At 38.7% G+C, this 16,687-nt stretch overlaps 1 protein-coding gene and 1 long non-coding RNA gene across 2 annotated transcripts in view; one reads left to right on the top strand and one right to left on the bottom strand.

The window, feature by feature from the left end:
* LOC134658801 (uncharacterized) overlaps positions 1–4,976 on the bottom strand; it is an 86,391-nt gene extending 81,415 nt beyond the window's left edge. The window contains exon 1 of the mRNA XM_063514458.1: positions 4,885–4,976. The gene's annotated coding sequence lies outside the window, so the exon portion shown is untranslated. The remainder of the gene's footprint in view (positions 1–4,884) is intronic.
* An 8,416-nt stretch (positions 4,977–13,392) lies between these two features.
* Positions 13,393–14,101, top strand: LOC134658679 (uncharacterized). Its single transcript, XR_010097711.1, has 3 exons — positions 13,393–13,469; positions 13,804–13,856; positions 13,998–14,101. It is a non-coding gene; the product is annotated as an uncharacterized LOC134658679 (long non-coding RNA).
* The last annotated feature ends 2,586 nt before the right edge of the window (positions 14,102–16,687 follow it).

The raw sequence follows: 16,687 nt of genomic DNA, 5'->3' as shown, positions 1-16,687 counted from the left end.
CCCAAATGCACCTTAATAGCTACAGCAACGGTAGAGATCAGTAGAGAACAGAGAGTATGGCAGATGGCATCAAACCGTCTGTAATCGTGACAATATCAATAGTTGTTCGTTAAAAATGTGTTTGAATGGAATGTTTGACAATTCTATAGAGAGCGAGCGAGTCGAAGAAACAGTTGCTGTTGAACATTATCATTATTATTAGTTCGCTGATTGTGCGGAGTGCAAGTAGTGCAACGTGAAGCAGGAAAATATATGGAAGAAGCCAGGATTAAAACCAGGAGTCAAATCAGTTGCTCATTTTGTATGCGTCGCACATGCTCACCTCTGAGAGACTGTCGAATCTATGGGATGGGATGTTGAAGTTCTTCGAGTTTAGGAAGATCGCTTAGGATCGCGTAGGGGTGTGTGATGTTTCGTAACTGCATGGTATTTGGTATTTCGTAGGGAAGTAATGTTCTCATGTAACTTTTGTGCTCCCAAAAGTTAAGAACATTCGTGTGATTACTTACAAATTGCACAGTTTCGAAACCCCCAAAAATTGCGAAAGCGGTACAAACAAAGAAAGCCGTCTACGAACGCAGAAATTCAATAGCCGTTCGTTCATTTTTTTTTATTTAGATTGCTACGGTCAGCAGACACCAATACTATTTTATTTATGCTTTACTAAAGCATTAGCTGCGACCGAACCATATAACTAGTTAGGTAGGAAGGTACCTATAGGTACTGGCTAATTTCGGTGTGAAATTGAAAGGGCTATTATAAGCTAACCTGATCCCACCAATGGCGGGGTGAATTGATTGGCCGGGACAGTATCGGCGACGGTATCGGACAGCTCGGAAACGGCGTATTATTCGCGAGTTCCGGCTCGGCGACGGCGACGGTGGCGGCGGGGAGCGTCGTCGCCGTCCCGGTAGGGGTCTAGGTGTAGCGTCTAGATAATAATTAGAGCATTCTATCAAAATGTATTTTAATAACGCAACTTTTTTGTTTTCACTATGAATTATGGTGGTGGTAGTGGAGAGCTGTTTTGTAACCAAAACATTGTAACATTTTTAGTAGTCCATCCGGCCGAAACTCGGCTTTCAATCCGGAGCCATTTCAAGTACTTTATAGCAGAGAGTAATAGAACAGTGAGACTAATAGTATAATGTTGCAGCTACAGATACAGATAGGTTAATATGTTACGTCAAACACATTTGTAATTAAAATTAATTTGAATTGTTCACGACGACTCTTTACATCAATTCAATTCAGGGATTGATTGAGTGCGATATCAGCGGCTCGGAAATGGCGTATTTGCCACAGTCTCGTTGCGTTGCGTCGCGCCGGGATCGATCCCGCAGGGGGCAGCCGTGGACTCGAGCCGACTCGACTGGACTTCGAACTTTTGCGCACAGCATAAATAGTTCGGAAAGCAATGATGCCAATAATGCCATTACAATAAGCACGTTTTACTGTATGTGTAAGTAGTAGGTAGGTACCTTAAAGAAACAGTTGCCTAGCTTTAAATATACCTACCTACGTATTCCTTAGCTTTGAAGTAGCTTCCGGCGTAGTTAAATATCTAGTATCGGATAGTTGGCGACACCGCCCGGGGACAAGCCGCGCTAAGCGTTATTAAGCTGCATTGTCTACCCCTAGACGAGATAGATCAATGTGTCCCTCATGTCCTAGACTTCTAGCTACGGAACAATGCGAGTAGGAACGGAGCGAAGTATCGAGCGATGTCCGCTTGGATATTGTCGCGTCAAGTCTTTGTGTTCAGTTTCGTTGGCTGTACTTTGACAATCAGGGGGAAGGGAATTCCGAAAATTTCCAGATTACCTATTATTGTATTTACATTTATGTCATTTATTGGAGGAAAATCATATGAATGGAGAGAGAAGGGATGAAAGGGGGGTGAGATGGAATTTTAATGTATTCCAATTTAAAATGGAGCTATAGTAATACTCATAATAAAAAAAATCGATTCCACAATCTTCCAAAATCACCTTTGTATGAAATCCCATCTCACCCCAATTACGAGGGACTACGGGGTGAGGTGGGATTTCCTGTTTCTCGTCAAAGTTATGAAATGGAACTACCCAAAATAAAATAAAAACTAAAATACAAACGTCCGGAACATTTATTATATACACCATTCAGTTTGCATATGTAAAAATAATATTTTATCGAGGTTTGAATGTCAGTTTTACCGCTACTCACCCCATTTTACGGTATTTAATATATTTTTAGATGATTTATTTTGACTTGTTGTCGACATTAACAACAACGGAATTTCGGCATAGAATCTAAAGCGAAATAAAATAAACCGTCGTCGTATCAATTCCCCCGATCACCAATCCCTCAATCCCTCGTTACGATAACGTTCCGCGGGGATCTCCGCCACGGAGGCTCTTTCATCAAATTTCGATCCATACGCGTGTTACCAGACGTTACCAATATTACTAACATGTTTGTGGTTCTTTCTAATCTTAGCCCTTTTCCCACTTCTGGAAATCTCACCTGAAGAGTTGTCCCAGTTTTCACGAAAGATATATGCTACCATTTGACCTTCTAACCCAGGAAGGTAAACAAGCCTTAGAAAAAAAAAAGTTTAAAGTCCCAAGAAACTCATTGGTGCCATCGATTTAATTAGTTCCTTTCAAGGATTACATAAGTAATGGGAAACAGCATCTCACTGAATAGATTTTTCATTGGACTTGTTGTCAGTTGTCAACGATGACGAGACACCAAATTTCTTTTTTGGTTCCACATCGTATATAATGGCGTATCCCCCAATCACCAATTCCTCATTAGGATAAAGTTCCGCGGGGATTTCCGGCACGGGGGTCTTTCATCCAAATTGGAACGACGACGGTACGTCGCGTGTGTTCTGTCTGCATACTGATCGACTTCCTTCACTCCATCATTCGATACGCACACTAAGAAGTTGTCTTTGTCTTTATGGTTCCCGACTACCAGTATAATTGTATAACCTCACTCTAAAAACACTCTACTGCTTATACAGCTAGCTAGTTCCAAATAAACCTGAGTGCACACAGTGCAGTATAGCCAACAATCGAGCAGAGTGAGCCCCGGGGGGGTCATCACCTCTGTTTAACTAGTATACAGCTGTAGTAGGTACAAGTTGTAACGGGTGATCATAACGCAGCACAGTGACGTCACGAACAGCACGCCCCTGTTTCACCACCCTGACAAGTATAACCTGACGATTGCTTATCGGCCCAGCAATGGACAGCAAATTGCCAGTGTCAGTTAAGTGTCAACTGTCATCGTGGTGAAATAGTAAGCATGTTACTTTTTTTTTCTTTTGGCATATTTTATTTGGGATCAACGTATATGCTTGACAAGTAAGTCGTTTTAATTGGTTAATAAATGCTATAGTTTCCTTGTATGGCTTGAGATTTTTTCACTCCATATGTTTAAGAAATTAAGATATTTCGTAAACTAGCTTTTTCTATAGGTATGTTATATAGACGTAATATATATTATGTACGTGGCGTCCTAAAATCACAGTCCCGCGTCCCTCAGAACCCACGTAGAACCTTCGCGTGGCTACATGTGTTTATTACTTTGCCCATTCCTACGGTTTCTGGAGTAATAAGTATTAGCCATTAATCCAAACAACTCTGATGACTATTTTTATACCATTTAATCCTTTAAGAATATTTATTCGCTTATCATAATAATACGAGTATGATGTACAATGTACTAACGTAGATCTGTTGTTAACAGTTAGTGGTCTGAAATGTTTGAACACCGTATTCGCTCCATCTAGTAACTTGGTTAATCTCAATACGTTTACTTCCTTATCTCGCTTGCCCTATATTTTCCTCGATATTGGAAAATGTGTGATCCTCGATTCCAAGAAGTTTGGGGCTTATTACAATCCCTCTTATTCTTAAAGCGTTCCTCTCGCGAGTCTCGCGAAATGTATACGCCATAAATTGGTACATTAAGTACTAGGGTATTTGCTAACTGATCTGATGCTGTAACGTGACCCGTATTGGTTATGTTTTCAAATGTTTCTCAATAGTATTTAGGAAAGTAAACCCTGTTTTGTTAGGCCGTGGCCTAATAACATTTGGAGATATTTTTATTGCTGAATGTTTAAGCGCTCTAGCTTTTCCTTATTAACATGTAAAAAGCCTATATTTAGTAAAAATAAGTTATTATTAAAAGTGGTAGGTAAGTGTATTTACTATTTACTTAGTCCGTCTAAGCTAACTTTACACTGACTTGAATAGAGCAAAGTACCCAAGGGAGCGACAGCGTGTATTTCTGCGGGTATTCGAAACTGCTTCGTGGTTGCAAAACGTGTTGTGATTAGCGCTGAACGAGAGTTAACATCAGGTTTCCTCCGGAAACCAGGGATAACCCCTTCCGCTTAGCTGTTGCCGCACATACGAGTATATAAGTACCTATGCATTATGGCATTATGTACGAGTAAAACGATTCACCTTTTATAGACTATATTTACTTAAATGTTGACACTTTATCATATCTCGATAAGAATCAAATTAACGCTATACATAATACAAAGAAATCTGTTCCGTGCTTCCGTGTGGATAAGTAACTATTTTTTTTCATAAAGTCCTTTGTACTAAACTTATAAATATTGGGACCTTTTTCCGAATAATGAATAGATTTTTGTCACTTTTATTATTTGTTACCCATCCCTGTGATCAAATGCCTACTTACGCGCTAAGGCATCTGCTACATACGTTTATCCCTATTTCCATCAATTCCTACGTTTTCCTCAATAAATTGGGAAAACCAAGAAAGCTTTAATACCAATTCTCAATGCATTTTCTTTCACCAAACCTCACTATAACACTACGATAACCTCTAAGCATGGTAGAGTAGTAAAAGAGCACATACTTCAGCGAGATCCATGTCAATGCGTGGTGACGTCACAAGCACTCGCGCACGGCCGCCCGGCTCGCAGGCGCTCGCCAAACTGCCGCCCCCGCCGCCCCCGCCCCGAGCACCCAACCGTGACTTTTTTCCGCTTTAGAGATCAGCCCCCGATAGATTCTGCGAAATAAAATGGAATCATACAGGCTGTTCTTCATTTCAATCTAAGTAAATATATTCAGCGAGTTGAACATGCAGGATACTATCGGTGTTGTCCAATACCGACATTGCAAAGAAATGTCATAGAAAACTTGTGAGATCGGATTGCCAAAATGTAGCGATTAGTCATTTTAAATATTTCGGGATTGATTCCATAATCGTTCTTCATTTATAAATCGTTCAGTATGACCCCTATATGGCTAAAGGTTAAAAGCTTTTGCCCGCGTAGACAATATTCTATTGCTTCCTAACACATTCCTCGCTACGCATCCTCGCACTTCTCTAGTGGAATCGCAGCCTTTAGTGCCATATATGTCTTATAATGCTCTCTCTAGTGTTAGTACTGAATTGTCTGCGCTCAGAGGGCCTACCGCGAACCACGTTCGACGTGTTGCCTCCCTGTCAGACTTACGTACGAATTTACAAGTGCGACAGAGAGGCAACACGTCGAACGTGGTTCGCGGTAGGCCCTCAGATTATGCGCAGTAACTGCAATACTTTAGGCAGTCAATTTTCAACCTTGTACTTTTAAAATAAGGTACAGAAATGAATAACTTGTCACGTGTAGTTACTTTAAGGAAAATGATTTCCCTCCCCCTAATTCTTAAAAGACCTATCTTACATTCAGGGATGGTTCAAAATGGATACGTATGGAGTAGGAGATACGGTTTATTTGCGGTTAAGATTAAATGCGGAAGAGCTGTGATAAATGCACGATTGTAAAGTTGGCGGTTCCGAATCTAGGGGTCTACTCGATATTGTTTTTAACACCTCCTGACATTGCTAATCATGTACTTACCACCAAAATGAATATTTCCCCTTACTGGAATCGAGAATATCGACACTTCTTGCTTGCTAAGATTAAATAATCTTTTGGCACAGAATTGACAGAATATATAATTAAAAGTGTAAGTGTTTGTCTTTGTCTATATATTTTACAAAATATATATTGTATACCATAAATTTTACAAAAACGTAATTTGATGATTTTACTGAATTTCTTTTGACAGTCTTCCATTGCATATATTTATGGATGTAAACACAGGGTTCCAGGGCAAACCTATTTCTATTTAGAACGTGCGATCACAGCCACACCGTATATTTAGGGTTTAAGTTTTCTTGTTTATGATGTATGTACCTATGTATAACAGACGAATTTGTCGCCTGATGGTAAGCAATTACCGTCGCCCTTGGACACAAAGGTGTTGCAAGTGCGTTGCCGGCCTTTAACATGTACCTACATTCTTTTCTTGAAGGTGAAGCGGGGCCGCCGTTCCTACGAATGGTGGTGAAGCTAATTGATGGTTGTTCAGTATTTACGCCCTGAAATGTCCAAACCTAATATAATCGTATTACCTATCGGTATCTAGTTATATGCTAATCATATAGTTGGTGGGTGCCTAGGTATGCTAGGCGAGGAGGCGCACTAATATCCTCTTAATCCTGCTTGTTCAATTCGTGATAAAAATGATAACAGCCGCGACACGAGTCAGACAAGCCGCTCTCATCAATTATTAACGTGACTACACCGACCCCCTACCACAAACCACTTCGTTCCGTCGGTCGTCTATGCACCTCTCTATCCGGACACGCGAGAGCGATAGAGAGGCCGCTAACGAAAGTTGACCGGTCGATGTTGGCGGCACGGCAGGCCTCTAGTTTGACGGGACTCATCGCCGATGCTAATGCCGCAGAATATTTATACAATTACAAGTAAATCATTGACGGGACGCTGCGCGGTGTAAAGCCTAACGCCAGAGACAGGTCAATTATGAAGACCGTCAATCTCCATACAGATTGACGGTCATAATTTAAACTTGGCCTTATATTAGCTTTAACGAAATTCGTGACTCGTTTAACCGAACGTACCATACAATAAAGTACGATACAAATATTCTTTATTGCTCATCAATATAAATAAAATCAATATAAATATGGATCTCATGGTCTGAAATAAACAAATTTTATTTTATTTTAATTTATTTTATAAAAAAGAAGATGACACAGATTATACGGATAAACAAAACTCTGGTACACAACACAACAGGCGGTCTTATCTAAAAAGCGATCTCTTTTGTGACAGCCTTTGGGTACCATACCATTATATTTCAGCGGTAATATTATGTATTTAGAATATTTTGCACTTCTTTGTGGTCTTCTACCCCTCAAAACTTAGCAACATCCTACCAACTACGTACCTACTGTTAATTTTTGTCTTTCTAACAAACACAATGTAAAAATGATGGATAGTGAGTGGCGTCATCTACAAGAATTGGATAAAGTCTATACTATTCACGTCTCTGTGCTACTACTACTCAAAGCCTAAGCCCGCTGATAACTTTTGCATAAGTATTTAGTGATTTGAATAAGTCCGCAGCTTTACATTTACTTTTGACTCTCGGCGGCATTCAATAAATGAATAAATGGTATTTACTAAGTACAGTGGTAGCCTGGCGCTATGATATATGTACAGATTACATTATATATGTAGAAGCGCCATGATATTATATGTAGAGGGTTTTGGTTCGATTTCCAGTTCGAATTATAACTTTGAATAAATACTTGACATTAACTAGTCCTTGTTAGTGAAGGAACACATCGGGAGTCTAAAAGCTTGTGAAAATAAATTTTTTGCCGTTAAAACAGAGAGACAGAGAATATTATGATTATTATGGCAACTGCATCTTGTGTTGAAGTAAGCCGAGGCGGTCTTACAGTTACTTACACGATTCCAGAAGGTTTGCGCGATAGAGTAGGAATCGAAAAGGTTGGCATATCGTCCTCGGCCCACTTTACCTTAAAGACAGCAGTGACAAATGACAATCACGCCCAATTACTGCCCACTTGTTTAATTTCGTATTTCGCGGAATTTTCAATAATATGCTGCTCACACAACATGGTAATTATTCCTCGCATAAATTACTTTCGACCTTTCCGTCAATGTCTGGGGTTAACAATACGCAATGCCGCGTCAAACAGAGCCGACCTCGACGACAAACAAACAAACAAGTAAACAAACAAACGTCGATGACAGCGACAACAGACAATAAAGCTTTATTCTCTAAGCCTGTCTAGGGTTGCCAGGTTTCCTATTTTACTGGGAAACCACGTTCGAAATTCGGGACTCACAGTTAGATTCTAATATAATCTAATCTAATCTATTTGCCCATTTGAGACCTTGGTAATCAAGAAAGGAAATGAACATTTTTGTTCTCATCCATTGAATTATTTTTTTGTAGCTAGCCTTCTTAAAATCGCTTAGTGTTTAATTAGGGTTTTGTTTTAACAATCAAATTTCGGGATACAGATGTTCCGATACAGAACATTAGATTTGATTCCCCAAATTTTGGGACATGGCCAAAATCCGTTCATAGCAGATAATTGGGAGCAAATTATTCGGGACGTGTGGTCACCCTAATCCTGTCACTGTCGCTGAATATTCGCTTTACACCATCGTAGCCGGTTAGTTTGGTATTTGAAATGGCAGACTGATTAGGGATCTCGAGCTCTGACTTATAATGGTTTATGTTTATAGAAGCGAATATTTATATATGTAAATGATGGTAATAAATGAACGCTTTGAACTGGGATGTAATTCACAAAGACGTTTACATCAGTAGTAGAAAGCACAGTAGGTATAACTTTGATTTCCAATTACGAAGACATTATTAAGGGACATTTTGAGCCAGGTACGATTGAGGTTCAGGGCCGGTTCTTTTTCTTCTATTCCGGGTTTTGATAACGAAGCGAAGTCTAGGTTTCTATAAAAGGTCCTAATTTCCTTATTTAACGCTTATTTTACTTCTGTATAACACATACCTGTTAACTATTGTCCACAGAAGTGATAACTTTCATATTATAAAATCTGTATAGTATAAAGCAAATAAGTAGATGCATCTAAGTAAATTTCGAGAACTTATAATGAATTATTTTACACCTAAATATAATTGAAGAAAAGATTATGCACCCGAACTAGTTTTGTAAACAAACCTCGCATTGCATAATACATAATTACATATATATAGTGGGTAGGTATCTCACGCAGAGCAGTCAACTGTTTTTGAATGCAGAGATGTGACTTATTTGAAATACTTGTATTTAAAATGCAAATACAAAATGCAAAATACCTATTTTGTATTTTGTATTTAAATACCTTTTGAAAAAAACTATTTTGTATTTTATTTGAAATAGTTTTTGGGACCTATTTTCTATTTTCAAAATACAAAATACTTTTATCACGACGACATTTTTATCACACTAACGAGTAACGAGAGGCATTATACTAGCTGTAAAACATTATAAATCTAAATTAATGCTTTTAAAATTTGTCCGTTATAAACCATCATCCTTCCGGTTAATATGAGCAAACAACTAGAAATTTTCACTTTAGATAGAGGACTGATTGACACACTGTTTTCAAAGAATAAAGAGTCTTCAATTCGGATATTCTGAGTAATACTTTTTAATTCAGACTAGGTATTCACTATTCAGAGTACCTTTTATCGCAAAGTATTTGTATTTTTAAAAAGTATTTTGAAAATACCTATTTCGTATTTTGTATTTTAAATACAAATTCAAAAACTATTTAGTATTTTGCATTTGAAATAGTATATCAAGGAAGTATTTGTATTTTGTATTTAAGGCCGTGCATCGAAAAATAACAGGATCTTAGAAAGGTGGCAGTGGCTAGCCCCGGAAACAAACAGTAGTGATTTTCGGATATATGTTTCTTGACTATATGATAAGACATTTCGTAGTAGTCGAAACACGAATGCTTAAAATTTTCTCGATAGAAAATAAATCCAAACTTACGTGTTCATTTTTCGGTTTTAGCTTCGTGCAACTAGAAAACACATCCATATCCAGCACAATCCACCTTACAGCAAAGGTTTTCATCTCGTCTTAACTTTCAAAGAACTAAATATTAACTTATTATCCTTTACCGATGGATTTATTATCGATTTTTGATTTTATGAATTCAACAGCAAACGCCCATTTTACGCAGTTCGGTTTCTCTTTCTGTCATGCGTCAAAGTCATAAATGCATCCTTTATGCCAGTAATGTTAGATGGCCGTCGTGCCTCAAAGAGGTAAGACCTATGTCACTTCGCGCAGCGCTCCGAATTACGTAAAATTTTAATATCCAATAAACGTTGAGTCGTAACTCCATTGAGTAGTAACGGAATCGGAGGTAAACCTATGATGGTGCCTTCTTACAGGCCTATACGTTACGCATGTGTGCGTGTTTGCTTAGCTACGTCATGCTACGTCGAAATCTATATACTCTTTGTCAGTTACAACGGGTTAGGAAATTTCGACAGATATTGAAATGTATCGGTAGCTGTTTGGTATTTAGCCATCAGAATCTAACCGTAACTTTTTGCTTTATTTTTGTTTGAAAATAAAATATCTATAAGAATATATTTTTTGCTTTTTTTCTATTGTAATGATAAAAATAAATCTAGTATGTTTCATGCTCAAATAATTTAAAATAATTGAATAAATATTAAAAACTAATTGATATTATTCGTTTTAATTATTATATTATTAAGTTTGTTTGAATAAAATATTTTATTTCAATAATACGAAAAGTTATTATTACTTTTGTTTGTTGTCGTTGTAAAATGTATTAAAAAATAATGTAGGCACCCCTGACAATTGAAATTCAAAATTATCCAGAAAAAGCGGCCAAGTGCGAGTCGGACTCGCCCATGAAGGGTTCCGTATTTAGGGGATTTATGACGTATTAAAAAAAAACTACTTACTAGATCTTGTTCAAACCAATTTTCGGTGGAAGTTTGCATGGTAATGTACATCATATATTTTTTTTAGTTTTATCATTCTCTTATTTTAGAAGTTACAGGGGGGGGACACACACATTTTACCACTTTGGAAGTGTCTCTTGAGTTTCAGTTGTTCTAAGTATGGGAAACCCCCAAAAAAAAAATTTTTTTTTCTATTTTTGTGTGAAAATATAATGCGGTTCACAGAATACATCTACTTACCAAGTTTCAACAGTATAGTTCTTATAGTTTCGGAAAAAAGTGACTGTGACATACGGACGGACAGACAGACATGACGAATCTATAAGGGTTCCGTTTTTTGCCATTTGGCTACGGAACCCTAAAAATGACTGTTTCAAAAAGGCACCCTGTATTCCTTACATACCTAAATAATCTCTTATTCAATAAAACATATAATTACTAAACACTGTGATTTATTTCAAATAAATGCAAATCGATCGGATAAAAGATATTAATACCTACCTATACAACAATGAATACGAGTACAGTCAGCTGCAATAATATGTTACACACCGAAGGCCGTTTTGCGGTAGATCATGTTAGATCTTATTTGTAGAGCCATAAGAGCGTGTCACATATTTTTGCGGCCGTCGAAGAGTAACATATTATTGCAGGTGACTGTACCTATGAAAAATTCGAGGGTTAAAAAGCATTTCAACCAAAGCATTTATAATAATAACGACCATGGACGCCTGCAACCCCAGGGTTATTGTAACCCCATAACAATAAGGTTGAAATTTGCATTTAGTGACCGCAAAGTCAGGTGAGCGTAATCAAGTAAATCTGTTTTCATCATATTTTATCAAAAATAATCTCTTTTCTGTTCTTGTGCTATTTTCTTATTATCAATACTCTTAACTTATATGCTATATACGCTGCTGCTTCTATGATGTTAACATCTTCCAAAACAACAATAAATATGCAGGTTTATGAATTAATTATTTTATTGTTTGCTATTATGAACAAGTAACAACGCCATCTGTTTCAATTTTTTCCGAATTTAAGTTTCTGGCCGACCGCAGCGACCACGTATAATGGTAGTTAACTTCTGTAACGTTAGATGGTGCTAAAAGGTCACACAAACTTCACGTGCGGCGCGAAGCGTTTCCATGTGTGCGTGTTAGCGGGGAGGGAAGAACTAGCGGGCGTGGTTTACGAAGCGCCAGACGCGGCTGCAGTAGGCCCTTAAATACTTTTTATAAAGTATTTTTCACATCTCTGTTTGAATGCGGGGGCTGCATGCATGTTAGCGGAAGCGACCTCCACTTGACACGCTCGTCGTCTTCTACTTTATATTACTATTTAACTGCGCTTGTATGTTTCCAATGAGTCGAGCTCTCGGGTAAACCAATGTGAGAACAAGACCTCGATATTTAAACAATGGACATAGAGAAAAAAAGTAAGCTTATTTAATAATAATAATATTGCTGAGCGAACCTCGGACTCTCTCCCTTAGCGAGACCTAAGAAAATAAATTTTATCTACACGTATGACGTGAACTTCACTAAAATTGCAGGTGCCCATAGACTGCAAAGTGCAATGGCTGCTTAACATCCCCTTGTTAGCCACCGTCGTTGTATAAAACAATGATTTGATTGAACACATGAGTGCATGTACATTGGTCGCCTAAGAATTTGTCTCGCGCGGCATTCACAATAAGGACAATCAGCGCGAGGCGCGTGCGCGTGCGACCCATTCTCATGGTAATGTGCAGTAGAGATGGGGAATCAATGACTTTTGTAACATACGAGTTTTATGATGCGTAACAATGTTTTGTATAGTTTTTTTTTGTAATTTTATGCTTGTTAGTAAGTATTTACTTGTGCACGCTGCGATACATTGAAATAATATAAATTAGATTAAAGACAAACTAAATACAAGCTCTAGATTTATGCACGCGCCTATAATTAAAAAGAACCCCTTTGTTTACATAAGGCTTAGAGCATGGGAATCAACATATGTGATATATTTTAAATAGTAGAGTCTATTTATTGACGCAGTCGAGAAAATGAAGTGTTACATAAATTGAGAACTCTTGTACTTAGTACTTAATACAGAGGAAAGAAAGAAATAATTACTTAGGTACTAATGCATCTAAAAATTCTGCTTTTGGATTACATATTTCGAAATGTTTCGAAGGGCTTAGATTTCCATTTTTAAGCACAACAGTGCTTAGACTGTAGCGGTCGCTATAGCAATGTGAGTTCAACCGTAACATGAACTTAATGTTATATGACTCACGAGAGTTTCGATTAATATTTCGAGTTTATTTCTAGGTAGTTAATTCTCTTTGTCGAACATAAGGGCCGCTAAATTGTCTAAAATTAAAGGACATAGTTAAGTTTTTCTAATGCTCTATAAAAAAAAATATGATTGGATGTGTCCCCTCCCTAGTCAAGCTCAACCTATAAGTAAGATACGCGTCTCAATCACTGCACTGTCCGTCGTGAGCCGCTACATCTCATACCTGCCAGTGATCCTCAACTTGCCTCGCATCACCATTTTCAACTGCCTCGCGACTTAACGATGCCTCGCCTCGGCTCGCTTCCTTGCCTCGCGCTGGCTGTCATCGTAGCTTTCCTCGCTGTAAGTCTTTTCAGGAACCGTTCGGATTCAGACTGTACCAACGGTACTGTTGCTAAAATATATGTCCGGATTTTTGATATTTGCGGCAGCAATGTCACGCCCCATTGCTGAAGCAGTAATCCTGGTGCATTATAAATCCGAACGTTACCTTTAGCAATTTTAATATTCACAAAGTTCGTTGGATTAACTATCTTAGACTAATGCCACAGATTTTTTCAATGCCACTGTAACAGTAACAGTGACAAAAATATGAGATTTCTAGCGGTTTCAATATATGTATTGTGTGTATAATTTTAATACTTACGTCTAACGATTATTTCCAATGCATTATCAGGTTCAGGCGGAGGGGCGCGCGTTCTTCGGTCCCGGTTCCTTCTTCCAGGACGCGTAAGTACATCAGTTATTTTAAAAAGCAATTAAACAAAAGAAACGCTACTTTATTTGGTTAATGAAAGGTTCTAATTGCAAGGAATACCTAGCCTCACGAGGATTCATAGTAAAATTCTGAGCTGGGTATTTTGTTTGCAGCCAGTTGAACAACGGCACGACGACCGGCCTTGGCCTGTTCGGGTCGTTCCTGGAGGCGCTCGCCTCGCTCCACCAGACACACGACCTCTCCAGCTGTAAGTACCATGTTCCATAGTCCACACTGGGGTCTACCGCAAAGAACCAACGAGCAAGATGCACTTGTCAATTCGTATGTAAGTGCGACAGAGAGGCAAAACTTCGTTCGTGGTCTCTTTTCACTGACAACTCCTAAATCGTATTACACAGACCACCACCAATGGTATGGACCATAAAAAGGATTGATGATTATGTTTCCGTGTTCACAGTGTTCCAGGGCGGCAAATGAGAAGCGCAGGCGCAAGGCGGGGGCGGGTCGCAGGCGCCCTCTGGTGTCCCATAGAGAGAGCTGTGTACATACACACTGCAGCCGCAGCCATACCAAATGTTAACTTGTTTATATACCATTATGTAAATAAATACCTACTAAATAAAATAATAGTAAACTAAGGTTATATTTGTAAATAAATCTTTCAAAATGTTCTTGTCAAGTTTTATTAAGAAAGAAAAACACATTTTTTTTTTGCCACCGCCACCCGCTAAAATTTATTTTTCACAAAAATATGCAGCATGAACGCATATGTAAGTATATAACTTTTAACTTTGAATTGACACTTTGCAGAATAAGAAATGAACGGGCTAAATTTTTCAATTATTTATTTAGTCGCAGCCGCCACATTGTGATTGTGTTGTGAATGGCGAAATTGTGCAAAATTGTCACAAAAAATGATATAATATAATTTTCTGCTAGCTGTATTGTTTTCGAGCTTTTGATAATTATTTCGAAGCAGTTACATACATGCATCTTGTTCACGGGTAACATGACGAAATGCATGTAACTGCGTCGAAATATCGGGAGCTCGAAAACAATACAAAAGGTAATCATGGTCCATATCCCGGTGGAAAGTCGATATAAATCTAGTGAATGAAACTAGCCGTGAATCATTCAAAACTGTTATACAGGGTGCTTCCTGTAACAGGAGCAATAAATTAAACTGTAGGCTGTACTCCTCAAACTGACCAACATTTGTTCAGCAACTTTTGAAAATAACTCATGTTTTGATTTTTATTACACTTTAAAGTTTATTCTAAGACGCAATGTATTGCAAATTTTGTTATGTTTAAGGCATGACAAGCAACGTCAAACACACTAATGTCAGCGTACATTGAAGGTGTAGACTGTAGACGGTGAAAGGGGTGCAGGGAAGAAGAGTAGCAGGAGAAAAACAAGTAAGTATGATAAATGAAAAATAGGTATAGCGGCCGCGAGGGACAGCGTCTGTGTGTGACAGTGGTCAGTTAGCAACTAAATTGGGTTCGATACAGGTACGTATGCATCTATGCATCTTGGTATGTATATATATAGTATAGCATGTCGCTCGCGCTCACCATTCAATGCGTAAGTATAGATTTATTTATATAAGAAGTATATCATCATACATAGTAGGTAAGTAAAAAAGGTATATATAGAAATAAGTATAGGTAAGTATTAGTTTTAAGCTTCTTTTTCAGGTTCTGCCGTCTACAATCTCCCGCCCAGTACTGCTTCGGCAGTACTCACACTGGTAGGCGTACTATGCGAGCTGCTGGTCTCACCAACACTCGGGATTTTGTTTTTACATGGACTGTCCTCACCCGTCCGTCCTTGCCGGGACACACCTCTTGTACCAGGCCGCGCGTCCAGTGGTTTCGGGGAGCGTTTGGGTCTGCGATCAGCACCAGATCACCTACTTGTAATGCGCGGCACTCGTCATGCCATTTTTGACGGGGTAGCATCGTTGGCAACACTTCTTTTACCCATCGGCTCCAATACATATCTGCCAGTCTTTGGGATATTCGCCACTGTCGTCTCAAGAAAAAATCTGAATCATCGAATGATCCCATCAGCGGTAAGTTTGATGAAGTCCCAAGTAAAAAATGATGAGGGGTCAGTCCTTCGGGGTAGTTTGGTTCCACTGAGACATGAGTTAAAGGCCGGCTGTTTGCCATGTTCTCCGCTTCTGCCAAAAGCGTAAGTAGTACTTCTTCACGTGGAGCCCTCTCCTTCAAGGTCACCTTCAAGGTCGTTTTAATCGAGCGTATTATTCGTTCCCAGGCACCTGCCATATGGGGGCTCGCAGGTGGAATGAAATTCCACGTAACTCCACGATTTGCCGCGTAGGTTGTAAGTAGTGGCTTGTCCAATTCTTCAGCGGCTAATTTAATTTCTGTATTGGCTCCTCTCAAATTGGTTCCATTGTCAGAAAAAAGTTGTTTTGGCCAACCTCGTCTTGCCGCCATCCTTCGTAAGGCTAAAATTAACGAATCCGTGCTGAGTGAATGTACTAGTTCTATATGAACTGCTCTTATCGTCAAACACGTAAACAATACTGCGTAGCGCTTCTCTCGGCGTCGGCCAACGGTAATATCCATCGGACCAAATAAATCTAGACCGGTGTTAGAAAATGGTCGTTGATGATGGGCCATTCTGGCCTCGGGTAGCTCGCCCATGCGGGGAACTTCCGGTTGAGCTTTTTGAATTCTACAAGTCATACACCTGGCGGCTACATATTTCACGGTCGGTCTAATACGAATGATCCAGTATTTTTGTTTGAGTTCGTTGACGACCATCTCCTGGTAGCTATGAGCAGCATTTTCATGATAAAACTTCACTA

The sequence above is a fragment of the Cydia amplana genome, chromosome 23 (genome assembly GCF_948474715.1).
Source record: "Cydia amplana chromosome 23, ilCydAmpl1.1, whole genome shotgun sequence".
NCBI classification, from domain to species: Eukaryota; Metazoa; Arthropoda; class Insecta; order Lepidoptera; family Tortricidae; genus Cydia; species Cydia amplana.
Note: the sequence above shows the minus strand (reverse complement) of the source record. Positions and strands in the feature narration are given on the sequence as shown.